This window comes from Cygnus olor, chromosome 9 (genome assembly GCF_009769625.2).
Source record: "Cygnus olor isolate bCygOlo1 chromosome 9, bCygOlo1.pri.v2, whole genome shotgun sequence".
Classification (NCBI taxonomy): Eukaryota; Metazoa; Chordata; class Aves; order Anseriformes; family Anatidae; genus Cygnus; species Cygnus olor.
The window spans coordinates 10,446,403-10,473,799 of NC_049177.1; the positions used below are offsets into that span (position 1 = coordinate 10,446,403).

At 47.4% G+C, this 27,397-nt stretch overlaps 1 long non-coding RNA gene across 1 annotated transcript; it reads left to right on the forward strand.

Annotated features, from left to right (window-relative positions):
- The first annotated feature begins 13,510 nt into the window (after window positions 1–13,510).
- LOC121074891 lies at window positions 13,511–25,402 on the forward strand. The gene is made up of 3 exons (XR_005822601.1): window positions 13,511–14,747; window positions 16,049–16,092; window positions 24,729–25,402. It is a non-coding gene; the product is annotated as an uncharacterized LOC121074891 (long non-coding RNA).
- The last annotated feature ends 1,995 nt before the right edge of the window (window positions 25,403–27,397 follow it).

The window sequence follows — 27,397 nt, forward strand, 5'->3', positions numbered from 1 at the left end:
GTGTGGGTACCCAATTTTTGTCTGTAGCACTGTGACTGCCTCTGGAGGAGGACAGAAGGCAGGATTCAGTTGCTAAACACAGGGTTATGTCTACGAACATGGTGACTAGTTTGTGATGCCCTGTGTGTGGAATGGCTAACTTTCCCTTTGAAGTAACTCCTTCTCAGCAAACAGCAGCTTGCAGGCCCTGCTCCTTAAGCTAACAGCTGTCTGTGCTGCCTGTAGTCTGCTGCGTGCTTACTGCTGAATTGGCAGCACCTGTTGGTGAAAAAACCTGCTGGAGATCCAGCACGCTCCTGGTGCTTCGGGAATGGTCTGAGAGTTGTTGTCTTTGCCACCGCTCCTCTGCCATCCTCAGGTACGTGCCATCCTCCCCTGTGCGCCTTCTCCTGCGTCTCAGCAGCAGCCCCTGCCTGTGGCTGAAAGCCCAGTTGTGCCGAGACACCTCCAGCCCCAGGAGGCGGTCAGGCTGCCCCCCTTAGTTATTCTCACTGCAGCCCTTCAGAGCTGCTCCGCCACTTTCTGGCCAGGAGCTCTGCTGTAAATGAGCCCGCATTATTTGCAGCCCCCTCAAGGTCCCAGATAAATGATAGCCATGCCTTCCCCTCTGCTCTAATCAGCAGTCACCAAAGGCCACGGCACTGAAATATGTTGAGAGGAAAGTCAAACCTCACGGAGCTGGTTGTTAGGTGTCTGAACCACGAGCGGCAGGGGTGTAAAAGACGTGGCTAACCTGGGGATATTGCAGAGCAGGGCCCGGAGTTTTGATGGTTGTGATACCGGCTTTCAGAGTTGGGGGAGATAGAGGTGACACAGGTATTTTGAAGTTAATATGTGATAATCCTTTAAGACACAAAGGGGACAGAGTTCGAGGCTTCTCTGGGATCATCTTTTGCATGCAGGAGGGCTGTGTGGTGAACAAGTCTGAGCATACAGCTGGGGTGGGTTCTCCAGCTTCGGCTCTGCCGGTGGAAAAATGTTTTTCGTGTGCTGCGTAGTGGTGACTGTGGCATTACTTTCCCTGAGGCTCTTGTGGAGAATTGGGGAATTGCTTCTTTTTTGACCTTAAGAGTTTTCAGCGTCTTGCAGCGTGAATGCGCTCCTCTCACTTTCCCTGGCTTGTGCTCATCATCCCCTTGTTGTTCCCCAGCAGGCCTGGTTCACTGTCGTGTGACTTCAGGGCTAAAAGGTAAATTTCAAAAGCACGGGGACTGAGAGCTTGATAAAGCTTTGTGATCCAATCTGTTGTCGAATATAGCCACAGAGAGAATTTGATTTGCATACATTTCCTACCCTGAATTCCTCCGGTGCTATTAGGAGTCACCATAGCTAACACAATCTCTGAACTGTGGGGCTTATGTGCGTGCAGAAGTACACCTATTTGCCTTCTTGGAAAGAGATTTACTGAAGCGTTTTTCATGTTATTGTCCACCCCTCCACCCCCCTTTCTCCCCATCAGAGGATTTCGTGCCGCCGTAGAGACTCTTTGATCTGAGTTAATTCTTTGATGAAGCTCCACAAGACAATGGAGGAGCTGAGCACGCTCTGGGGAGGATGCTTCCCTCTCAGAAGGAGTGGGACTCCTTCCCAGAAGGAGTGGGATAGCTGGGCGTGGTGGTGTGGCCTCAGGGCGAAGAGCCCCTCCGCTGCTATTTCATGGCTGGACACCAAGCTGTGAGTACTGCTCTGGGCAGGGGGAAGACGGGGAAAGAGCCCTTGCCTGAGGGGCTGGTGGTGTCAGCGTGGCAGGGAAGTGGGCATGTGATTATCGAAGTGACGGTGGGGAGCTGCTGGGGCTGAGAGATGTGGGCTGTGTGTGCCGTCCTTGCTGGAAGGGCTTTAGAGATCCTGGTGGTCTGAGGGCCGGGAGGACAGCCCTGCTGTCTCTGGTAGGTTTGGGAGAGACCCCTTCTATTTCAGCCGACCCAGGCACATCTGGAAGTTTCCAAGCTGAACTCTTCTTTTCCCAGGTCTGCGTGCAAGAGCAGGGCACAGGGTGAGAGGGAAGGGCTCTAGGCTTTCACATACAAATCAGAGTGGATGCAGTCATGGATTCGATTCCTGCCACATCAGACTCCTCCTAGCTCATCTTCACCTTGGTGAAGCTTCCAGGAAACAAAGCTATGTGCCGGCGTGTGAGTCGTGTGCGCTGCGGGATCAGCTCCCGTGGGAAAGTTACCAAGCTGCGTCTTGTTGGCCGTGGTCGTTCCTCCTTCCCCTGCTTGTCTGGCTGCCCTGTTAATTGATTACTCCACTGTTCTGCTGTTGCTTCTGGAGCTGAATGCGTTGAGTTAAACTGCGAGAGCAGAGAAAGGGAACAGTGGTTGTGAGTGCCAGGCTTGCATCTGAAAGATTACGGCACAATCTAATGAGCTCATTAATTTCATTTCATTAACCAAACAGTGCTTGTGGAGAATGGCAAATATTTAAAGAAGCCCAGCAGGGTCAGAAACACATTTAATTAATGTTGTCACATGATACTGAGAACAGGAGGGGGGAATAAATCCTGATGCTATATATTAACATCCATGGTGACTTCTCTTTTACATTTTATATGCTTCTTGGGTGAAAGTCCTCCCTCTCTTGTCTGGCTCCTATTATGGCAGCGCCTGAGCACCTCCCAGACTTGAATGCATTTCCCCTTCCTCCAGGCTCCCCGTGGGAGTGAGGCAGTGCCGTTATCCCCTGTTTATAGGTAAACACTCGAGGCGAGAGGAGGAGAGATGATTTCCTCACGGTTGTGCCAAGGGTCAGTGGCAGACGATCCTGATTTCCTTGCGTTTCTTCTCTTTGGTGGGCCCTGCTCCTCCCTTGGGACTGACACTCGGATGTTGAACAAGCTCACCACAGAGAAGAGATGACCTCCTGTGCTGGGCAGGTATTGGTACCTTCAGAAATGCACCCTTTGCCTTGCAGAAAAATAACCCCCCTAGCTGCATATACCATGGCAGCACTTGAAGCCCCCGTCTAGACAAGGACTTGGTGATGCTGGGTGGCTACACTGTGCGATTATCCCAGTAAATTAGTCTGAGCTCATCAGCTTCTTGTTTGTCCAGCTGGGTGCCCTAGATGCCACAGCATGAGCAAAATCTGAAATGCACACAAACAGGGAAGAGAGGGTCAACCCCTTTTTCAAACCCTTCCAAGTCTGGTGCGTTTGGCTTGGCTATTTGTAGAGGCTGGTGTGTGTCACAGCAATGTGGGATCTCATCTGATTCTCCCCCATGTCGGAGGCAATTTGGACCTGGGGATTTTGTAACGAATGAGCAATCATTTGTAACGAATAGAGCAATCTCTATTGTTGAGGCAGGCTTTGCTAAAAGCTCGTTTTGTTTTGGGGGAGGCTATATTCCTTTGTAGTTCAGGAGCTGGATCTGCTGCGAGGCATCCAATGGAACTGCGTGTTGCTTTTCCAATTGTCCTGGTACACTCTGCTTCTTTGTGAAAATTGAGTCCTGATGGATACCCATAACACACCTGAAGGTCTGGCTTTATCATGGGAAAATCATTTCTGTGGTTTCTGGATCAAGAAAAATCCCAGCTCAAATGATCCCAGAGGGAGTGGAACTGTATTTGTTTTACCCCAAAGTCTCCTGGTGCTCCTGTGTTTGTGTATGTATGACTTTGTGGCATATTAGTATGTTTGTAGCTGAGGTGAGGCACCCTGCTGTTGAGAGGAGGAGAAGGTGGCTCAGATTTAGGGTAAATGGTCACCTGAGTCTGCCTGGAACATTGCAAGGGCCAAGCCTGCAGTACCATGCAAACGAGCTTGTCCAAGACACTGCAAAACCAAGTCAGCTTTGCTGCTAATGGCAGGTTTGCAGCATGCTAGGAAGGAGTCCCGGCCTCCTGGGGCAAAGCTGGAGGGGGGTGGGGGGGCTGTGCCTGCACAAACGGGGACTGCTTTTTCCATTGGTATTTTCTTCTTATGGCAAATGTGCTGTACGTGGCAATATTCCTGAGCGGTGATTATAGCAGTGTTAAAGAAGTGTCCGCTGTTAATGCGGTATTGATAATGTGAGGGGTTCAGAGGAGCCGTGCCTGCTGGCTGAGCAGGTAGAGAGCCGGGGGGGCGAGGGGGCTGCTGTCATTAATTGCCGCAGCTGGAGGAAGCAACCGGCTGGAAGGCCGAGCATAAATCGTGAAGTGCCTATGAATTAGTCCTCTGGTGACAGCTCTCGGTGTGGTCTGGCACTTCCGCAGGCGCTGCAAGCAGCTGGGGAGTGGCGGAGGGCACTGGGCAGGAGGAGGGGGTCTTCCTTCACCCTGCTCTGTGGCACTTTGCCCATTACCCCGTCACTCACCCCTCAGTTTCTCACGGTGTGATTCTACTTTATTGCAATAAAATGAAGCTGCACTTGGGGCTGGTGAGTTCATCCTCTGTCACGGAGCACTAACTCTGTGCTCTCAGCCAGAGGGAGCCTCGCAGGGCAAAGCCTGCTGCTACTGCTGGGGATGCCCCTGGGGAGAGGGGCCTGGCGACGAGGGGTCTTGGCACTGCTCTGGAAGCACTCAGCACCCCAGCAGGAGGCTGTGCTGGCAGCAGGAGGGATTTGTCCCCTGCACCAGGGGCTAAGCGGTGCTGGTGACCCGGGTGAAGTCCCTCGGGATGCCAAGCGACCTAGCAGAGAGGAGGGCGCAGTGCTCGTAGTTGCATTAAGACTGGATTGTAGGAGAAACATCTGATGTAAGTACCTGCTGGTTGTCTGGTGGTGACCTGAGTGTCCCTTTTTTTTGGCCTAGATGGAAAGTCACTGAAACGAAGCAGTGGGGCCTGTGTCCTTGGCAGGCAGGCATTGTCCACAGGGAGCCCTGGGGCTTGTGCCGGATGCGTTGGATTAGTGTCCGAGAGGCAGATCGCAATGATTTCCACGGTGAGTTCGTTGGCTTGTCCTTCACGTTTCTGCCATATGGGCCCTGGGCCGGTCCAGCTCCTTCCTTGTGCTGGGGTGGATGGTCCTGGTATCAGCACAGCGTGGGAGGAGGCAAAATCCCTCCTTGCTGTGATGACCTGACTGTGCATCGGGATGAGCAATAGTGCAGCGTGACCTGGGGAGAGGTCCTGCAGGTCCAGCCCAGCCATGGGGCAGGAGAGGTCCTTGTCGGGGCTGAAGCTGTGGCCCAGAGCAGGAGGTGCGAGCAGCGGGAGATCTGGCAGGGCTGAGCCTGGCCTGGGGGCTCCTGCGGTGCTGAGAGGCTGACAGCATTTCTGTTGTCTCGGTGACATGCACTGCCCTTTCTCAGGAGGCTACGATTTTGTCCTCTTGTTCACCAGCTCCAAAGTCTGTGCGTGGGCTTTCTCTCCCACCCTGCGGAGCGGCCGCCCACAGCATCCTGTTGAACCACTTCTTGTGCATGGGAAAAAGAAAACTGCATCCTCATGCATGAAATCACAGGGACAAAATCTCTGGTGGCTGAGGAAACAGGTGTGCCTTTAGTCGCTTCTTTGCAGCCACGCTGCCTCCAGGATTGCAGTTTGCTTTATTGCAGTTGCACATAGTAAAGCAGCGCTTCCCCGTCGCTTCCCCATTCCCTGAGAGCCAGGTCACACCAGGGATGTGACAGATTGGCTGGTGACCTGGAAGGACATCAAATGGAAGGATTTAGCTTCTGGAGGGGGCTTGTCCAGGGAACTCGTGGGTGGAAAAACAAAAAGCTTTCCAATTCCAGTGCTGTCTGTTCTGCTGTTTCTCAGGGGAAGAAACTGGAGCGAAAGGAGCACCTGACAACAAAATGCCCCCTGAACTGCAGCCATTTCACACAATTCCCACTCCCGGCCTCTTTGAGTAAGTGTTTGGCCATCTTTGAAGGTGTTTTCTAGTTCACTGGTGTCATCCTTGAATAGATTTTCTGGCCCTACTCTCTGAAATTTGGACCATGACCGGAAAATTGCTTATCCCTTTTACACTCAAGGTGTTTGAATCCTTGTCAATCGACCAGCTTGTGAAAATGGAACAAACTTTTCTTCTAAACCTTTCCGACCATACTGCAAAAACAGAATATTTATTATAGGATCAGGAAAACCCAGTGTTGGCAGTAGAAATCTGAAAGGTAGAACATAAAAACAAAATTGTGGGTTTCAACAGAACTTAAAACAATACTGTTACTTTCTTTATTATTATTTCTTTTTAGACAGATGGAGATTCCCTTCTCACGAGCTGAAAGGCAAAGATTTTTTCCCAGCTCTAGCAGTGGCACCTTCTGCTGTCAGAATTGATAGCTTAGATTCTCAAGATACTTCAGGCTTCAATAGTTATGCTCCTTTAACTGAGGTATTACAGATACTATGGATTTTTTGAGCACATCCTTTACTTTTTGTTGCTTTCTATGGTTCAATGGTTGCCTCTGTGGGTGAACTTGGAGCACGATCCAGAAGGTAAACAGAAATCCTTAAAATAAATAAATAAATAGAAGAAAGTGAGTCTAAATACAAGTCTGTCAAAATCAGGCTCTTCTCTGCAGCAGCATTAAAGGAGACCAACTGATTGCTGGTGTCTGTGTCCGAAGCGCTGAGTGAGCGAGCCAGGGGGAATATCCTGGTGGCTGTCAGCGTCGCACTTGGCAGCCGTTGTGCCGGGTGTCCGTCGTGGACCAGGAGACAGATCAATGAGCTGCACATAGGAACTGCACGAGTGAGGTCCTGGCTCTGCTGAACTCTGGGGCAAAAAATCCCACAGGCTTCCACGGATTTCATGCTTGGGGGAAGCAAAGAAAGGAAAAGAAAAAAAAAAAAAAAAAAAGCAGGTACTTTTTCTTAAAGTTTGACCTAAGCATTTATTTATCTTCCAGCTCAAGTTATTGGCTGTCAGCAGTTTTCACTTCTAGAAGATGCCCTGTACCTTCCTTCAGAAAAACCAGCAGCTTTGCTCCTTGGAGATGTGCACCCAAAGGCACTAACAGCTTTTGAAAGTCTTGACCTTGCAGGAACCCACGGGATATGGTAACTTTTGTTAGCCTGACTCTGCTTCCCTGCTTCGACTCTCCCATTACAGTTCTGCTTAGGCACTCTGGCAGTCATCTGAATTCACGATATGTTGGGTTGTGGCTGAAATATTTTAGTTTCCACTTTTTTTTTTCACTGGGGAAGAAAAAAGTCTTTCTTATGGAAAAGTTTAGACAAAAAGATATTTTTTGTTAGAAATTCTCAAGGGAAAGGACTAGGAGACAAATCCTGTTTTCTGAATAACTTTTCTTTCAAATACCAAGGTAAAATCTTTTATAAGCCCTTTTAGAGGAATGATTGTAAACAGAATTGTCCATGAAAATGGAATGCGTCTTGCACATCCTGAAAAGCACTGGGACAGTGTTGTATAGGGGCTGCTACTGCTCCATCTCCTTCTGGTTAAAGTGGAGGCAGCAACATGCTGCATTTAAGCACAGCCTTCAGGCAAGCCTTCCATATTCATAAGACAATGGCTTTATCAGAAAGGGAGGCATTTTGGGGAAATGTCAATATAAGTATTAGAGTCTCTTTATATTGTCCCCTAAATCATCAAAGTGAGGTTGTAGGAGATAATGTGCGATTATGCTGTCACTAAAGTTTGTGGATCTATGCAGGAGCTTTTGAGAGAAATCCTTCCAGGCGCAGAGGGTCCACGTGCTCCAGTCTTCTTCTCTCTGCTGCGCTTCAAAATGGGCTGAAAACTGCGTTTGACTGCATGTGGAAGACTGGTATTTGAGAGTGAGGTGTTCCCGCTGTCCTCTTTGGTGATGACAGTGCGAGTGGCACTGGGATTAGGGAATTCCAGAGGACCAGCGGTGGCTGCAGACCAGGAGATGCTGATATCTCATGTGCCCACCTTCAGGAATGTCCTCGAGTCTTGGGTTTCCTAGCAGTCCCAGCCTCCCATGCCATCCTAAGGACACAGTAACAAAGCTCCTGCTCCCTTAGCTGGTGTGTGCTGTCTTTGCATGGACAGAAAGCTGGGCATCCCATCTTGCTGGCTCCTCCTTGCACAGGGGCCAGATCTGGGAGAGCTCGGAGGGGAAAGGCTTGGGAAGAGGAGCTTCAGAACTCAGGAAGAAGGGATAAAATCACCCTGGAAGACAGATTTTGGGCACCTTGATGTATTTCTGATGGAAGTCTTTCTCTCATCACATGCTGCGTTCCTTGTTTTAAGTTTCCGACAGGTTCTGTGGAGTGTTACCCCTGCTGGGTGGAGAAACCGAAGGCACAAGGCAGAATTTTGGCTGCAGTGACTCACTGGCTCCCACAGGCAATTCTCTGAGCGGTGAGATGGGGCCATGCCTACCCTGCCTGCCAGCACCTCACAGCAGGACGGCACCGCATGCTCGGGGAGTGGACGTAAGGCTGGTACCTTGTGCTGTGGAGTGTTACAGCCCCGGGGACAGGCTCCTCTCACCTCTCCTTTCTGCAAGTGATGTCTCCATTTAGTGATAAATTTTATTTTTCATTGTATTTATTATTCATTTCCCCCATTTAATATTTAAACACGCGCAATCTTTAAATCACGTATCCTGTAATGACAGGAGCTAGGAAAGCTGGAGCGCTCGAGGCAGCGTTGATACAACACAAACATAGCCAGAGGGTGTGGGAGAGCACTTGAGGGATTGGGTTTAACTGCCCTGTTGCTGCTGGGTTGGACTAACCTCTTCTTTGTTACTTGGATAAGCCAGAGTCTGTCCTGATGAGTATTCCCTGGGCCTGGTTCCAGCAGAGCCCTGGAGGGTGCTGAGGGCATGGTGCAGCCAGCAGGGCAGCGTTTGGTTTGTGTCCGCGTGGAATTGCACAAGGCATCGCTTGCTGCAGCAAGGACCTGGTTTTGCTTACCCAGGAGGTCTCTCCCATCTCTTCATTTCCCCCCTCTGAGAAGGAAAAATCCATTTATGCTTGACAGGCCCATTTGTACAGCAGCATGGAGCCTAGCTAATGTGTAGTGGGGATCGTTCAGGTCTGAGATGAAGTGTCTCCAGGGCTGTGCAGTACCCCAGGGCCTGGGAGACTTTGCATCAAGGAGCTTGTCTACCTTGTGCGGGGCTTGAAAGCTCCTGGCTGGTGTGCTGGGGCTGTGTTGAAATGTCCTGTATGTGGGGTGATCTGCTCATGAACCTGGTGCACGGGACAAAGGCTGCAGGCGCTGCCTCCTGGTAGCCAAGATGAAGCTGCTGTGCCTGAGCGAGAGAAAGCGAAGGAGCCCAGAGGAGCAGTGGGTAAGAAAAGCCTTCTGCTGCCAAGTGGAGGAGTTTTATTGCACGTCTTAACGGTATTTACTGTGTTTTCCTAGAGCCCCAGAGCCAGATTTCATGCAGTTCAGCTGTCACTAAAAAGCAAATGTACGTTTCTAGCCCTCCTGGCCTTGTCGACGTGCTGGAAAATACGATTCCTGCATGTGGAAAAGCCAGCAGGCAAATACCTGCTCCCTGAAGCATACTGTCCTCAGATCCCATAGCAAAGCCTCGCAGGTTGGGAGGCACGCTGCCGTACGCTTGGGTTCATCAATACTGAACATCTGTCCAAATTCTCCCTGGCTTGTTCAGGCTGTCTCCAAGACCCACAAGGCCTGGCCTGAAAATGTATTATTCAATAAAATTGATCTGGGTGGTAGTGAGCTGTTTTATTTAATTGCTCTCTCTTTGTTTCCGTGGGCGTTTTCGTTCGTTCTTTGAAATGCAAGTCTGTCCTTGCCTGTTTAACCTTACAGAGAGGAACCCAGGGGGATTCTCCTTGCCGGCACGCCAGGACGTGGCCGGGGAGCGTGGTGGGGGCTGCATGATGGGGACGGGTTGTGCCCCGCAGCCCTCCCAGCATCTTGGGACCCAGCATCTCGGGCTGCTGCTGGCTTGCAGGGCCTGGAGGAGGTCGGGGAGCAGGGGCTGGCCAGGGCAGGCAGCGTGAGTGTAGGCGGGCAACTCGGCTGAGAAAAGCATCTGCTTTCCCTGCTGCCTCTTCTGTTGTTCCTGCCTGCCCCCCTCCCCCCCCCCCCCCCCATTCTCATTAAGATAATTAAATCAGAGGTTATGATCACGGGTGGGGGAAGGAGAAGTGTCAGACAGCCCTCCCTGGGTGGGGTCCCTGTACCTTCCTTCCTCCCACAGTGCCACCTTTGAACAGGCGTCCGGTCTTTTTCCCCCCCTTTTTTTTTTTCTTTATTTATGAATAAATAACTGCCTCTGCACGGAATAAATCAAAAGTCTCTCACTGCACTGATGCTTTCCGCGAGCTGGTTCCTCTCCCTTTATCCAGCTCCGGGTGATGTCTGGCAGAGCCCGTGGCTGCTGCGTGCTCCCTGCTGCTCGCCCTTGTCCTCCCGGCCCCGTGCCCCCTGTGGCGGGTGCTGCCCCCGGCCACACAAGTGGCAGTGTTTCCGAGGCTGAGCAGCAGTTCCCGAGGCGAGGCGGGTGGTGGAAGCAGCACAGAGGAGCTGTTTGTTGTTCCTTACGGAGCCGGTCACTTGGCGCCGTTTGGGGAATTTGCTCCAGGATGGGTTTGTGTTTTCCTTGCGGTACATGGAGCAGGTTGAAACGCGTGGGGTGCACAAAGTGGGACCTTGGCGGGGGGGGGGGGGGGGGGGAAGCTTTGTAGCATGTGGTGGAGCTTCAGGAAAAGCAGGTGTAGATGGGTTGTGAAGATGTCAACACGCTCCGTCCTTGTTCCCCAAAAGCTAGCAGGTATTTGCAGGAAAAGATTCCCTGCTATTTTGTATCAGTTAAAAATAAAACTAGATAAAATAAGAGCTGTTGTGCTGGGCACGTGCTAGTATGAGGAAGCTTTTGTCGATGTAAACGTGCCTTCTGACAGCACTTGTGCAAACAGTGAGGAGCAAAACTTCTTTCTGACCTCTGTCTGCATGGAGGCGAGCGGGTGGGCGTGAGGATGGCAGGAACGGACCAGCACAGCATAGAGCCAGCTGGGGACTCTGTTTCTCAGCCTGTCTGTTGGTCTGGATCTTGCTTTGGGCAGGGCTTTTCGGTGCCCTGTGTCCCCAGCACCACCTGCCCGGCAAAACGCTGAGCAGGCTTCTCCCAAGGCCCAGCACCAGCGCCTCTCCTTTGTACATTTGAATTTTTCACCACAGGGGACTGGTGCCAGGGTGTCCCTTAGGCAGCAGAGGTTTTATGGTGGAGGGATTTTGTGTCTTGTAGCCTTCCTTCTGGCTGCCTCTTCCTTCGGTCCATGGTATTGCATAGGACCAGTAAGTAACACTGTGAGACCCAGGAGCTGAGAGGGGGCTGCTTGGCTCCAGCATGCTGCGTGAGGCCACCTCGTGCCAAGCCAGGTGTGTGATGCTGGCTGCCCTTCCCGGAGCAGCATCCCAAAAGGGCTAGCCATCGGCCAGCAGCTGCTAAATGAAGTGTAGGTGCATAAACCTCTGTGTTCGTGGGTACTCAGCAGCCGACCCCGACAAGGAACAGGTCTCTCTGAAACCTGGGCAAGCTCCTAAAGCTGTCACACAGCCACCTGCCAGGCTGGAGCATCCGGCTGTGGATTATGTGGAGCTTGAGTCGTCAGTGGCTTTGTGGGTCAAGCCAAATCTGGGCCTTAGCATTCGACCCTGTTGCGTGTTTCCACGGGGTGGTGGTGGTGGTGTGAGATTCTTGTCTCAAATCTCTATTTTGCTCAAGGGCTTTGCATCTAATTTTGCAGCTTTGTGTAAACTCTGATATCACATGATGGGTTCTCAGGGAGTTGCATCTAAATCTAGAAACAATCTGGTTTTTGTGTTTTTTTTTTTTTTTTTTAAAAAACACTGCTCCAATCAATTTTGGGTTAAGTTCTTTGCTGTGTTAGTCTTCAGCTTCAGGAAACATGACAAACATATGATGTCATCAGTTGTGTACTATCACATGCTTCTAAAATGCCGTCAGACTTGCTAAATATTCAGTGTATATTTTCTGTCTCAGCAGACTGTGTTGGCTGAAACTGCTTATGCAAATGAAAAGCTGTACCTCTTCAATAGGTTATTATGAGCTGATCCTGAATAATTGGTGTTGAACTGAGCAGTAGGTGGGAGAAGTCAGCAGAGGCAATAATTAATCAAGTGGCTTCATGTCTAGCCTGGATGCGGATCCTAGAAAACCTTCTCTGAAGACAGGACGGGCTCCTTGGAGCCTTGTGTTCGTGCCTAACCATTGCAAACTCCTTGCAATAACATCTCTCCCATGTGCAGCTCGAGTTCTGTGAAAAATTCGTTTAGGTTTTGCCCAGCGACTCCCAAGGGAAGCCTGTCAAAAAGTCTTTCTGCTCTGAGCCTCTTAGCATGTATTTCTAAATTCCAGCTTATATTAATTCACAGCTGCTTTGTTCCCATTTGTTCTTCGACTGAAATGGCTTTTTTTCACCCTTGTTTCCTCTCTGCCTTTTTTCTTTCCAGTTCTCCATATATTTCTAGACCACAGCCATGTTTCTTCTTGGCTTTTGTTTTGCTAGACTAAGTGAGCGGAGCTCTTTTCATCTCCTCTCAAAAGGCAAAGCTCTCTGTTTCCTGTATTACCCTTTATTTTGCAGCTCTTTCCAATCTGAATTGGACCCAGCCGCCTAAATCACAGCTCTGAAAGACAACAGGGCCCTTTCCATTGAGCCTGAGCAAGTGAGAGCTAGGAGCCCACTTTCTGGCCATGAAGAACAAGCCCCAGAGGGAGGTAGCAGCACTAGGGGAAAAAAAAAAAAAAGGAAAGAAAGAAAAACCCCAAAGCAAGGAGTTCACACCCAGGCAAGTTCACTGCTAAAGGAAGAATTTTTCCTGTTGTAAAACAAGGTCTATGCAAAAAAATGTGGAATTGATTTATCTTGGTGGCCTGTTAAGAGTTAATCGATAAAATAACAGTTGCTACCTTATTACGAGAAACTAGCTGATTAGAAACTTGATTAATGGGATGATTTTTCATCACTATAATTAAAGCACTGCATGGCTTCTCTTATAATTGATATTTAATGTTTACAGGGAAGGCTGGTTGCCTGTAAGAAACATCTTTTTTTTTTTCTCCAATTGTTCACCTGTGGGTCAGGCAGAGGAGGCCAAGTGGCTCCTCTAGCAGGGGGGAAGAAGGGAGAAGAAGATGGGGTGCAGTTGGTGAGGATCAAAAAGCAGCCTTTCCATTGCTAGAGAAATGGAAGATCAATGTTTCATAGGCTAAGATACAGCTGGATTACAGTCTATAAGCAGGAGAGAGTTGCTGTTTTGTTTTGTTTTGTTGTTTTTCTGACAGTAGAGGTCTTGGTATTCCAAGTTGCAAAGACCCAATAGAAAATCCAAACCAGAAATAAGATCCCACCTTTTACCAGAAGATACAAGAAGGGCTCTGCCTGCTCAAGCCAGGGAGTCATCCATCCGATATCATCTCTTGGACACCAGAAAGCAGTACACGTTAGCAGATAGTGAAAAGTTAGAGAAAACATGGTTAAAGGGCTGTGGTGCTTCTCCTCGTGTCCTGTTCCAGCTCCTGGCATCAACGTCAGAGAGGCTTCTTCAGCCAGAGGTGGTACCTCTGCATTTAATTGTCCTGGAGGAACTTTCTTCATTGACTTTGTCCACAAAATTTTGGTCCACTTCCCAAGAGAGGCAGTGGAATCTGCCACATTGGATGCTTTTTCTGAAAAATCTGTTCCAGTCCCTCCAGCCTGTGTTCCCTGGGCATCAGTCCGTAATGTCAGTCATCTTCCCTGGCCTTGATGTCTGTTAACTCTTCAGCTAAAACTAATGCATTGGATTGCAAGGATGCCAGTCCTTCTGCTTAGCAGATCCTTCAGCAGTGCTCATGTCCAGTGTAATAAAGGCCCGACCCAAAGCCTGTGTCAGATTCTGTGCCAAGTTTAGCTACTTTGGGGCAGGCCTGCAGGATGTAGATGTATGATGGAGATACAGAGCTATGCCAAGTGTTTGCATACAAGTGTTTAGACCATAGTTCATACTATGTTACCTGATCTGAATTAGATTACTGGGACATACTATATGCATTTTCTCCACTGAAGAGTGGCTGTTACATCCTAACCACCACATTCTGTCTCCTTTAATTACCAACATTCATCTATTTTTTTGCCTCTAACAGAAGACTGCAGCCCTCGCTACAAAGAAACTGTCAGTGATCATGCCAGTATACGAGCACGAGGCTTGCTCCTGTCTAACAGCAAGTCTCCAAGTCTCCGCGCATCCTGGGTCCTCTCTTTGTGTCGGCCAGCATGGGTGGCAGCTGTGGTGGCAGATTGGGGATGGGCCAAGGTTAAGCAGCGAGGCCGCCGGCACCGTTCCAGCTCTCAGTTTGGCATCCTTCATGTGGGGAGGTCGTGCTCGCTCCTGTCCCCTGTTGAGTGCTGGGCTCCTCTCTTCCGCATCAATCCGTCCGTCGCTGTCAGGATGGCGGCTTGCTCGGGGTGGGTATGTATGCAACGAATGTCACACCACCCCGAGCGAATCTGCAAATCTAATAATCAAAACCATCGCTGATGCATTATTAAAATTGTTTTGTTTTTCTTTCCTGCAAGCAAGAACTGGAGTATTTGGAGGTGGGTAGATAGTGCTAAATTGTGTTTATTGCACGTCTGTTGAATATATAACACGTCTGTGCGACCTCCCTGAAGAGTTATACAAGCCTTTGCACAACATAATAATTCTTAAACACTTAGAAATGCATACAAATACCCTGGTGCGACGACAGGAATCTTAGACCTCACATGCTGGGTGACGGATGCTGCTGGGGGGGCCACAGCTGCCCAGATCCACAGAAGACCTCTCTTGCTGTCCAGGAGCAAATTGTTAATGCATTCTCCAGGAGCGACAGAAGAATCAGCGGTAGGTTTTAAAGCCGATAGCCCCGATTGCTTTTGAGAGAGAGGCTCTGGAAACTCTTGATGGCACCAGCCAGTCTGCAGACTTTTACCTTGTAATCAGCCAAACAGTAAGAAATCTTCATCATAGAAAGTTTTCTTGTCAGTTTTATTTTGAAAGTAACGTAATGGAATGTGTGGGCTATGCCAGATCTGATTTGTTAGGATTCCATTAAAAAATCATTTTTTAAAGCTGGGAGTGCATACAAATTTTTATTTTTTAACTTTAAAACACAAATGCTTTTACTCTGGCTTCAGATGACATTTTTTCTTTAAACAAATTAACTGAACCCCACCAAACGACATTTTATCCTGAAGTATTGGCTCAGAGTGCTGACTTTTTATTTTGGTGAAAAATATTTCATTGTCTCACTGCGAGTTAGGAGATGGCAGAATTTTTCAGGGTTATGATGATTGATCCAGATTCAGAAAGGAGGCTAAATCCAACACGTGTGTTTCTGGGAAGGGATGGAGCCTGGGGCAGAATTCTCTTCTCTCAATAGCTCCTGCAACTCTTTTCATGGGCAAACTGGGGTGCGAAGCTTTACTATACTGTAATTGTATATAGCATGCACTTAACCCTGATGTTAAACTGTGTTAAACCCCAGGGAGAGTTAGACTCCTTGGACCAAAAGCAGTAGGAGTTAGTGATACAACTTGAGTCATGGCAAATTGAGTTTGCATATACCTGCGGTTATTTGGTTACATTCATCATCTCTCTCTGGCTGGCAGCTCGTGTTTACTGAAGTTGGCTGACTGAGAGTCCACTTCCATATCATGGAGTTTGCTCCTTGGCTAATCTTATTTGGATAGCTGGCAGATAGATATGCTGCAGGCTGTCATTGCCTCTGTTTGCTTTGCTAATATCAGAACGGTTTCAATATTACTTGCTCTGGAATGTGTGTTTTGACAAGATCAGAGTGCAGCTTGCTGTTGAAATGGGTCAGATTCCCACATCTCCCAAAGTTTGGCTTGGGAAGGCTGTTTCACAGAAGAAGAACTTGGCTGAAATAGCCATGAATATAAACCCAGTTGTGTATATATGTGTTGCCCATGCCACCAGCATGTATTGCCACGTATAGTGGGTACAGATCTCTCTCCTGGGGTGTTGGCTGGTGTCTACCTGCCAGAGCTCTGACTGGAGAAGCCCATGCAATGGAAAACTTTACTGGTCCGAGCCTTCTGCCAACTATCAAGTAATTAGTGATGAGAAACAGGTTTGGAAGTCTCCCTGAAATACTTACCATGGGCTTGTGTCTCCCACAGAAACCCGGGATGCTGCAGGTGGGCTGTATCTCAGCAGAATTTTGGTGAGTAGGCTAAACTGGTTGTCTAGGCTCCTGGTTGCCATATTTACTGATGTGGTCTCCTTGAGAATGTGCTTGCTGCTGGGAGAAAGGGAGTTGTTAAAGTCCTCTGAGGGAGAGCAGAGAAACCAGAAAGCTTAGAAGGCTTGTACAGAACAGGACTTGGAATCTGTCTCCAAGATGTGGTTTATGGCTCTTGCAATGAGCTTCCCTGTGGCTCTTGCTTACCTTGACCATATTTGCCTAGCATTTCCCCCTCATTTTTGGGTTCAGCGTACGGACATGAGTGTCTGTAAATTGGAGAGAACTCTGACTTGGCTGGGAGGGCTTGTGCAGGTACTTGTATTACTGCATTACAATAAATTACCACGAAGCACTCAGTGCATCCCCTCGTATTTCCATGGCAAACGGGAGGTTTTTCAGCATTGTAGGATTGCCCATGGTTGTGGCCGAACTGCTCCTGTGTGCCTGTAGTCCAGGAAAGCGTGTGCATTAACAGTGAGAGCAGTTTGTGGGGTCAGCTCGGAATGGCTCGGGCACGCATTCAGTTGTCCTTCCAGGAGCTGTGACAGCCAGAGGAGCGTGGCGGGGACAGGACACCCTGCGGCAGCCTGCCTGGCTCTGCCCTTCCAGCACAGCCGCGTTCTCCCTCTTTGGCAGTGCGAGAGAAATTTCTGGCTGATCACAAAGGGGCGGGAGAGAAGAATAAATTAATTAAAAAATTTTAGAAAAAAAAAAAGTCCAGCTACTTTTCATTTTCCAAAGTACCCATTTTCATAACTATTCCTCCAAATTATCATCTCATTAGATTTATTCTGTTTCCTTGATGTTGTTGTTATTCTGTTTATCCCACGTCACTCAGCAAATGTCTCCCGTCTCCTTCCAGCCAACTTGCACAATACATTACAATTACGTAATTATGCCATTGTAATCAAATAATTAAGTTGCACATTAAACACGCATTAGAGCTCACAAAGGAAGGAGCTTCAGACATGGGCATGGAATAGGAGGGAGTGAGCCAGTCAGTGTTGGCACTAATTGCATCTTGCTTTTAATGACTCAAGGACTCCCGTTTTTTGGTCTCAGGTGGAAAAATGGGAGTGTGTTGAGGCTGCTGAGTTTTAAATAAGCAAGCAGGTTTAGTGAGCAGACTCCCCTGTGGAGAGAAACAAGGCTCGGTGACCAAACACACACAGAAAGAAAAAGGGAATAATTGTGAAGCCTACTGCTTTCAGGTCTATTGAAATCTGCTTTAATTGAGGCTCCGAATCAGCTCTCCCAGGAGAGAGAGAAAACCTGTCTGTTGCTGTCATGGGACACAGCCCGTCTAGCAGGAGAAGGACGTGGTTTCTTTGGGATGTGGTTATTTTAACAGTGGTAGGGGCAGAGTGAATGAGTCTGTGGGTAAGTTGTGTGTGGTTTTTTCCCTTTTTGTGTTCATTGATTTGGGTAAAATAACGCCAAGCAGATCCAGAGCTGTTGTTTGGCCTCATCCTTACTCATTTGCTCACCACAGAGACACAAGGAGGGAGTGTTTGGGATTTGCTGTTTGGTGTAGGTCCTAGAGGCAAAACTGTGGGGTCACTGCTCTTCATTCAGACCCTGTAGGCTGAGCGCTGGGAGAAAAGATTGCCCCGGTCTAGTCATGCCACAACCGAAAATGTGCAATCTGCTCTTTGAAACAGTTTGGGGTCATCCTTTTGAAAGCTCTTGTGTGAGTTTGGGGCAGTAAAACTCCCCTGAATCCTCTGTCTCACAGGTGATGCCTACCAAAGCCGGGGAGTGAGCAGCACAGGATGCTGAGGTGACATGGCTGCTGCTCACCAGGGTTCAGAGGTGGGTTGGAGAACAACGTGAAGTCTTTGCATACATCTCTACACCTGTGGTTCTGGGCTAGGGATATTAGAGGTCAAATTCGAATAGAAATTGCAGACATGGAGGAAGGAACCTCTGGAGAATGACAGCAAGCGTGTGGCCAGTTTGATACACAGAGGTGAAAGGGTTTATCTGGTATGCGTTTGCAAGTAGGCTCATGGTCCTCTCCTAAAACCTCTTGTTAATAAGTCTCTAAGATAAATTTGTAATGATATCTTTCAACTTGTTGTTAAAAGCCTTAAAATTAGCCAAGGTTTTTGCTCTGTAAGTACATGTGGGTGTGTGGTGGAAGGTAAGATCTCTGCGTGAATAAGCAATAGAGGGAGAAAAAGCGTTTATAAATCAGGAAGCAGTGAGTTGCAGCAACCTGCAAGGCTCCCTGCTTCTCAGTGACCCAAAGGACAGCGTGCCAGCTGTGTCCTCTTGGGAAGTCAAAGTGGCTGAATGCTGCAGAAGCCAGCTGAGAAGTGAGAAGCAGTGAAGTACTCTTCAGACGTCCACTGTGCTTGCCATTGGTCTGGTACCATGCTCACCACACTGCAGTAGCTGTTCAGGTGCTGGGAGACATGCAGAGCTCTTCTGGGTTTCTCGCTGTGCCACAGCTGACTTACCTATTCTAGAGAATTGGACTGCACTGTGGTCCCTCTTCCAGTTCAGAGGTGCCCATGTGGCATCAGATAAGCCATGCCTATCCCAGGCAGCCTCTTCCCTCAGGGAGGAGAAAGGTTGCAGCAGGATCTCTGCTCCATGGGTCGTGAAGTGGAGAAGGAGACATGGTGGCAAAAACAGAGAATTTCAGACTCCACCCAGCCACAACTTAGCACCGTGTTTTTCCCTAAATCTCGAGGAAAAGAATGTGATTCAAAACAATTTTCACAAATCTCAACTTTAAGCACAAATACACATGCTTAAGTAAAAGATTGTTGAGCTTTAGATAAGAGCTCTTTGCTCTATTAAATCTGATTTACTGGGTTCCGGTACCACGTACAGACTTGACAAAATGCAAATTGTGCAGATTAGATAAGATGGTGTTTAAAAGGGGGGAAAAAAAAAGTCTGGCTATTGAAAGAAGATGTGATTCGATTAGCAGAACCAAGGCTGTAAGTGGAGATCGAATGGGCTATAAACAATTTAAGGCTTGGGAGGAGGCCAGCGCTGGCTGGGTATTCATTTATGGTACAATGTGCTGGCTCTTTAATCCACCAGGAGAAAGCAAGCCAGAATGGGAAAAAATTTCTGGGTAGAGTGATCTTTCACATTGAGAGCCCATCATGTCACCTTCAAAGACTTCTGAGCATGTCCATCTAATATTGTATACGTACTTAAAATACTAGAGCTGTATATTTCTTCAGCCCTTCTACACCTATTGTCCCTGTGTGTGTATCTGTCTTGTTTAAATCTTATTCTTTCTATTGCACCCGCATCTAGGTGAACTGTTGGAGATACCTGGGTGAACTATCAGTGTGCCTCGCAGTGTTATGGTTTAAGTATGGCTTTAAAAACAATGCTTCCATTATCTGCTTGCTTATTTCATTGACCTGCTCCTGGAATGCTATTTTGCATGCAGTGACAGAGTTTACTTAAAAAAAAAAAAAAAAAAAAAAAATTGAGAATGTGCTACTTGAGATTTTTTTCTGGGTGCACGAATACACTGCATTGCTCCTTTGAGCTTCCTGTGCTGCTGACCGGAGAGGCATGCTAGGGGCTCTTACGAGAATTAATATTTTCTTACAGCTCTGTTTCTGGGAATTGACTGTTTATGTAGCTTGTGCTAAAGGAAAAAAGGCTGCTGAGAAAAAAGCCTGGGAGGTGAAAGTTGGATGTACTCTGAGGCTGGGAAATTAGGCCAACACCACACCCCCAGGCTTTTGGGATGCTAAGCAGTGGGACTGGATCCACCACCACCCCCCCCCCCCCCCCCGAGTGACTCACCTTGGAGAATAAATACTGACATTGTCTGTAGGACCCTCATGCTGAATATCACTTATGTTGTTCCTCCTTTCCTCTATTTTCTGGACAAACAAGCAAGCAAAAAAGGGGTTTACGCATGGCTCTTTGAAGGTTAGATTTGACATGAGCTGGTCAGTAATATTTTTTTCAGAAGTTTTCCTTTGGAAAATTTCTTTTGGAATGGAAATGTGTCTAAAATTTTGTTGTGAAGGTAGCATTCTGACAATATTGAAATACCCTATTTTGATATTTTTCAGAGTGGAATATGTTACGTGTATCCTTTCATAGTGACTACCTTTTAAAATGTTTTAATTGTGTTGAAGTCAAAAGGAATGCTGTTTCCCCAGGCACTTTATTACGGGGAAAGTTTTGGGTTTTGTTTAACAGCACCTACAAATTTGAAATACCAAAATCCTTTGCAGAGCAGAATTTCTGGTTGCTTGAATGCTTTTGATCCACTCTGTAAATCTGTCTGGACAGACATTTTTCTCCCCTGTTCTTTATTTTCCACCCTGATTTCTAACCTGTCTTCTAATTTATGTTCCTGGCCTTCCCTGGTGATGGCAACACCTCCTAATATAGCTTGGTCTGCCAATTCTATTATTTGCTCTTTACTTCTTTTTCCAGCTCGTTAATGTAGAGGTGACAAAAGATGGGTCTAACAGTGATCTCTGCCGAACCCCACCAGGTACGTCTCCCCATCTTGACAAGTTGCTGTTTATCATTTTGCTTGGTTTATGGTTCTTTACCCAGTTTCTGAAGCACACAACATCTCTCATGTCCTAGCAGATTTGAATGGCTTCTCGGAGTGATCTTTCATGGGTTGCTGGATCAGATGTCTTTCTGAAGTTGAAATACAGTTTTCTACTCTGGCTCTGGGATGGAGAGGTGAGATGTTGACTGGGTAGGGGCTGAAAAATCAGTGGTGTTATTTAAAGCAGCATAAGTATTGATAGCGGTAAGAAGTGCTTGTCCACAATGTCCCGATAGCAGGGAACGGACCATCCAGGTGGAGTGGTAGTGATAGACATGAGGCACAATGTGGAGGAGTTGAAGGCCTTTGAGAAAACAAATCGAGGAGGTGAGGTTATAACACAGTGCTACCCACCTATCATATCCCAACTGAGAGCTTCCTTTCGTGAGGAAACTGGTCTCTGGCCACCTCACTCCTTGATAGGCCCTTTCAGGGTGTGGTTGCCATCAGTGGGGCGAGAGAAAGGCAATAAATCCCATACGACAGGTTTCAACAAGAGGTGTGCATTGACTTTCCTTGACTTTCCTCCCCTCCCTTGCCTGGGACAAGGCTTGGGCACTGTGAGGAGGTCTTGGCCTGGCCCTCCTCAGATCCGTCGGGATATCCCCGCCTGACTGTGCTCCAGAATGGCCTCTGCTCATAGGCTGGCACAGCCAGGACTTACCTTTATGGCATCTGATTATTTTTCCCTCCTCCCTAATTGGTTCCGTTAATTTATTGCGGACAGGAGCTTGCTCTGCCAAGTACTAATTGCAAAGGTTATTGTTTCTGCCCTTTTTAAAGCGCAGCAGGAAAACCTACAGTTCCATCACATGAAAAACAAGACAAAAAAGGCAAAAAGTTTTTGGACTGGATGTAACCTCCCCCCCCGCCCCCAGCATGTGCTGCTGGGCCACTGCCTTCCAGTCACAGAAGGAAGCCTCCTGTCTCTGGGACACAGGCTTGGGGTCGTCACCCTTGTCCCTGCTGTAAAGCCCCATCAGTTTGAAACATGCCCTTGAGCAGAGATATCCTTCATCCTCAGAGCTGTTCAGCTCTGGATTTCGGAGGCAGGATGGGTGCATTTGAAAGCTGGCCGCTGGTGAAGTGGTGCAGTGGCTGATGTGGCTGTCCTCCCTGTCCCTGTGCACACTGCAGCCTCTGGCCAAGGAACAAGCCTGGGCTCACACAGGGTAGTGGCAGCCTGTCCTCAGCTGCTGTTCGGCATGCTGTCTGACATTGCCTTCTCTGCTCTGTTAATGATGCTCACGTTGTTCTTAGGCTGGCTGAGATGGCTGTAGTCCACCCCTTTCCTGGTGAAGGGAACTAGAAATGCTTTGCCCCGTGGAGCCGCTCAGGAAGAGTTTTCCTCTTTTCCTGGCTGGAGAAGTTGGGTGCCCTGGGTGAAGTGGGATTTCTGCAAAGCCAGGCTTTTGCCTAGCACGTGAGAGGAGGAACAGTTACTTCTTGGCTGGCTTTTCTGGAGCTGCCGTTTGCTGGCAGAGCCGCAGCATCTGCCTGGATTAACCTGGATTTTATCGTCAGCAGAAGCCATCTAGCCCAAGTGCCCAGCCTTGCAGTTCTTTATTGTATTTTGAAGGTGACAATCCCCTTTGGAAAAGCCTGGATTCCTTCTAGGGCATTGCTATGTTACTCTAAAATGTGGCTTGGTTCTCCACATTGACAAACCCGGTGTTGCAGCCCTCAAGGCTGCAGCTGAGTTCTAACCTTTGCTTGACAGTAGGTGTTCACACCATGCATGAGAGTGTGCTTCGCTCTTGTTTTGTGTGGTATCTGTCCCTTGTGGCTCTGTATTTGCTATCCCAGGCTTTGTTCCCACTGCAGTATTTACTCTGGCTTGTTTCCTGTTTATCACATATCATGGCTGGAGTTTGTTTTTGTTCGGCAGCTCAGAAGTCTTTGGAAATGAGTGTTTATAAACAGAGGGATGTTTGGGACCACAGTTACATCCACAGTAAATCAGCAAACTGCAGCGTTGTTTTATACTGATTATGAATATGACTTTGCACTGTTTCTTTTCTACTCCACCCTCTGGCACAATATACTTCTCATTCAGTGTTTTCTCTTTTGTAATACTCAACCCCCTTACTGGGCAGATATGTACCAGAGTATGTACTGGAGTACCAGACAAATGAAACGTACAGGCAGTACTTAGTTTCCTCTGGGTGGCAAGTCTGGATGGCATCTGTGGGCAGTACTTTCATGTGAAGGAAGCACAGTTAAAATCTAGATTCTAAGGGAAAAAGAGTGTATATCATATTTAAAAGAGCTTTTGAGCTTACCATATGAAGGAGAGTTATGTTTTATACTGTAATTTTAATAGTTGAGAAGCTGTATCTCATAGTGCTTTACGAAGCAATGAGGTAGATAGTGATAGTTCAAGCAATGTGTAGGAAAATGTGCCAGCCATATGTGTAGCCATATCTCACATACAGCCTTGGAAATCATTTATTTTTATTGAAGGGATGAATTTGCCAGAATGTCAATGCTGTCTTCTGCACTTTTGAAGAAGTGCCATGCTCTCTTTAATCTACAAAGGCTGGAGATGGGAGGGGAGCAAGCATTGCCTCACCAGGTATCGCCTCCTTTTTCCAAAATGTTCCTGCATGTTGGTAAACAGAGACCAGGCTCAGCTTCAGCACATGGCCTTTCCACTGTTCAATGAAGATTCTCTTTTTTTCTGTCAGGCTTCTTTCTTTCTGTCCATCCTTCCTTCCATCTGACCTTCTGCCGAGCAATCCTTCCATCCTTCCTCGCAAACTTGCATATCTGTTTTCCTCTTCTTCCCAAATCTTGGCTACATTTCACTGCATCCTGTGATGTGTGCTCTCATAAGGCTTAATAACACCTGGCCAGGACAAAAGTTTGACCACGTGCAGCTGCCTGTGAGAGCCAAAGAGTGCAGCAATTTTACCATGTCGGCCAGAAGACACACATCCACGTGTAGATCTTCCAGGTGTCCCAGGACTTGTCCTAGGACTTAATATATTTGCCAAAAACCAATTGTAAAAGAAAGACAGCTCCATGTGGTGCATTAAATGTTTCATTTTATGTGCCTCAAATTGAGCAAAAAAGTTGGAAGTCAAAAATTCTATCACAAAGAAATCTTTCTTAGTTATCCAATTTGTGCAATATCATATTATAGGGAAAAACAACTGCTATCTGCCTCATAAAGGTTAATATAATAATAAGCAGATACTGACTTCTATTGAGATGAACATGATGATTTATTGACCCAAGAGGTAAATATTCAGTGAAGCGAGCCAGGGTCAATATTTACCATGAGGAGAATAAATTCTTATATTTCCTATGGTATGGAGACCATACAAACCAGTCACCAGTAAAATGTCAGCTGCTTTTATGGTGATCGTTGCCATTTGCAAGGAGACAGCTAAGTATGGCAGACTACTGCCAGGTGCTTCACCTCATACTTTTGTATGAGGTGAAAAAGTCAATTTAAAAGCATTTTCTTTCCATACTTTTAAATACTTAAGAAAGTATTATTAAGAATAAAAATACTTTCCTAAAATCAAACAAACAAAAATGCAGCTCTCAAGGGTTATAGTAATTTGGAAAAGCTGTGTGTATTTCTTGAATAACTATTATAATTTTATTGTGTTTTATTTTACTTTATTAGAGAAACATTCAGCTTCCAATTTATAAGCCTGGCAACTTTCAACCAAATTGGAGATTTTCTGCACACGTATTCATTTTGATTGCAAAGCCATTTTTCATTTAAGAAATGCTTCAACACATAAATGTCAAGCATCTCTTGTAGTTACCATGGATAAAGACAGGCTCTGAATGTTGGCACCTGCTCCAGTTCCCTGGGCAGGATTATCTTTTTCAGACATCAAAATCAAAGCGAAAGGGTATAGCACCGTTGTCATTGTCACCACACCAAAGGCCCTAAATTATCCCATAGGGAGAGATGGGAAGAGTTTGGGCCATTGAGGAACATGGGGCAGATTTGGTAGCATGAGGGATCCTGTGGCAAGAGAGCTGTGATGTGTACTGGAAGAGCAACACATTCATGTAGGCTTTTTCTCTTTGTTCCCAGGGTTGTCAGAGCAAGGCTGGTGGATGCAGACTGTGTCCTTTACACCCTGCCCTGTCCTGTTCTCTGCTGGTGCTGTGTGGTGAGGAGCGACCTCCTGCAGTCTGGCCTGGGGTAAGGCATCGGGGTTTGTTCCTGCCTCCAGCTTCATGGTCTGGGTCAACTGCACCCTTTTTCACGACTGTTATTCTAGGAGAAAGTGCATGTTCACCTGTGTGAAACCTGCAGCCTGTCCATCTAATGCAGTCCTTCATCTCCGCATAATCGGTCTCAGAGCACAAATGGCAGAAGGGCAGTGGCTTCAGCTGGTGGCATCCTGGTTTTTGCTGCAGCAGTAGGCTCTGCTGGTTCTGGGTGGGTTTTGTGAACAGGGAGATGTAGCAGGCCTGTGTGCAGACAACTCGTGTTTGTCTGGGCCATGGCGGCAACACCTTTCTGCAAGAAGCCTCAGATGTGTTCTTCAGTCTGCCAGGCAGTGTGCTTGGGATCACAACTGTTTCCTCACGGATGCCCACAAAACGTCATCATGCGAGATGATATCTGTCAGCTGCTCTCACCTGGGTGAGAAATGTGAATTATTGTGTGCTCTGCCTGCCTTGTAACACATCAAGGTCTTGTTTCACTAGTGATGTGAATGGTAGAAACCATAAATACACTTCGTGGGGGGGAGAGGGAGGAATTGCACCGTCATTTATCCAACTCGAGCAAAGTGACACGAACAAGGATATTATTTTAGAAAGTTTATCTCTTTTGTATCTATGGTGACAAGATCCTTATCGGAGCAAGACAGACTCACAGCCTTTCTGCTCCTTGTTATCTTAGTGTAGGATGACAGTATAAGTATCATGGCTAGAAATGTTATCTATCCTTTATTATTTCACTTGTGAGGGGCTAACAAGAGTGTTATCAGGGTGTTTACAATCAAAACACGTGCAGCTCAAGTGATAAAATGGAGAACAGACATCTGATCTCCAAGGATATGAAGACAATACAGCCTTGAGCAGGAGGAGATGGATCTTATTATTGAAAATGGTTTGGCAGGCTGGGAATGGACAAACAAGCCTAGGCGACTGCTCACATCATAAGTTTGAGAGACAGGGTGGGGAGAGAAGCACACATACGCGCGCACATACTCTTGCAGAAAATGAAAAGGCGATCGTATCAACAGCACTCTCAGCTGAAAGAGAAATATTTTCCAATAATTTTGTTATGATTTTTTTTCTGTACTCTCCTCTCACTTGGAGCGGTAATGTGGCAAGCTGTCAGGACCAGCAAGTGCAGTGGAGTTGCTTCAAGTGAGTCAGAATCTGAGAAAGCTTACCCAGGCTCGGAGGGTGGAGAACAGACAGCTGCCAAGATTACTTGTCAGGGGTTTCATTCAGATTAGCACAGCACTGACCCGAGTTTCTGCAAGGTAAGGAATTAATTTAGGGGTGCACAGACACAGGGTTAGTGGTGACCGTAAACATTATCCTAGATCTCCTCAGGGTCAGAGAGACTAAATCCCTAATGGACAGAAGTCTGACCCTGGGACGCTTCTATTACGGATCACTGAAAGCAGTTCAAAGATGTCCTAGAGAGCAGATTCTCATTAGTCTACAGCATGAGCAAACCAGGTGCAAGATGGTGTCAAATTCTGATTTTCTTATTTGACAGGAATTACCCTCAGCTGCTAAGGATGGGACTGGGCAGTGCAGCACTCCATCCAAGTCCAGGCCTTAATCCTGGAGGTGGCTGTGTTCTCAGGTCGAGTTCATTGGCTGTCTATCTCTTCTGTTGGAGAGGTTATGGCAGGGGACGATTCCTGTCTTCATTCCCCTTTTGGTATTAAAATTTTCTTAAGCCAAGCAGAGGGCTTTTGTCCTTCAAAATTAATGTTTTTCCATCATCTTTTCTCACTTTCATATCTGTCCCATGGCACACTAGGGCACAGAAGCTTATGCCCTGGGAAACAGCAGGATCTGTAGGCAGGAGAGGACCCAAGATGAGGGCACAAACACTAGTACCAAGTTTCTCCCTCTCCCATTGGGAAAGAGATGGGGGGGCGGGGGTTGAGTCTCTGTGGGACATAGACGGCATCAGGCATTGGGAGGGACAAAGGACGGGGTGATTTATGGGCTGCTGGTGACAGCCCCATCCCTGAACATCTCAGTTTGACTATATGGCTGGCTGAAAATGGAAAGTAGGTAGCTTTTTTGGATAATGGGTACGGAATAAGCACGAACATCTTACAAGCAGCATTATTCTGCATTAGCCTGTCTGCTTAACTCCATATTCATCTTGATTTGGGTATCAGATAAAGCAAGCTGCTTGCGACCTGTCTAAATGACTCTCACATCACTCTCTAATGGCTGTCAACTCCAGGTAACCCTTCTTCACCCGTGGGTACTGGCAGCAACACCTCTGCCTTGTTTATGAGAAATAATCTCTGGTTGTAATACACGTAACGTTTTTATTTGAACCCCTAGTTTTGGAGGGCCAGTGGGGCCATTTTGTATGGTAATGTATGACCCATCACTCCTCTCCTGCCCTTCATCTCTCACACCTTTAATTGCACTTGTGTTTCTGAAGCATATGGAATTCATTATTCAGCAAACAGCATCCTTTGCAATATCAGCCTTAATTAACTGTTCCCCTCTGCATTTTCATGCTCTTATCCTCTCCAAATCTAC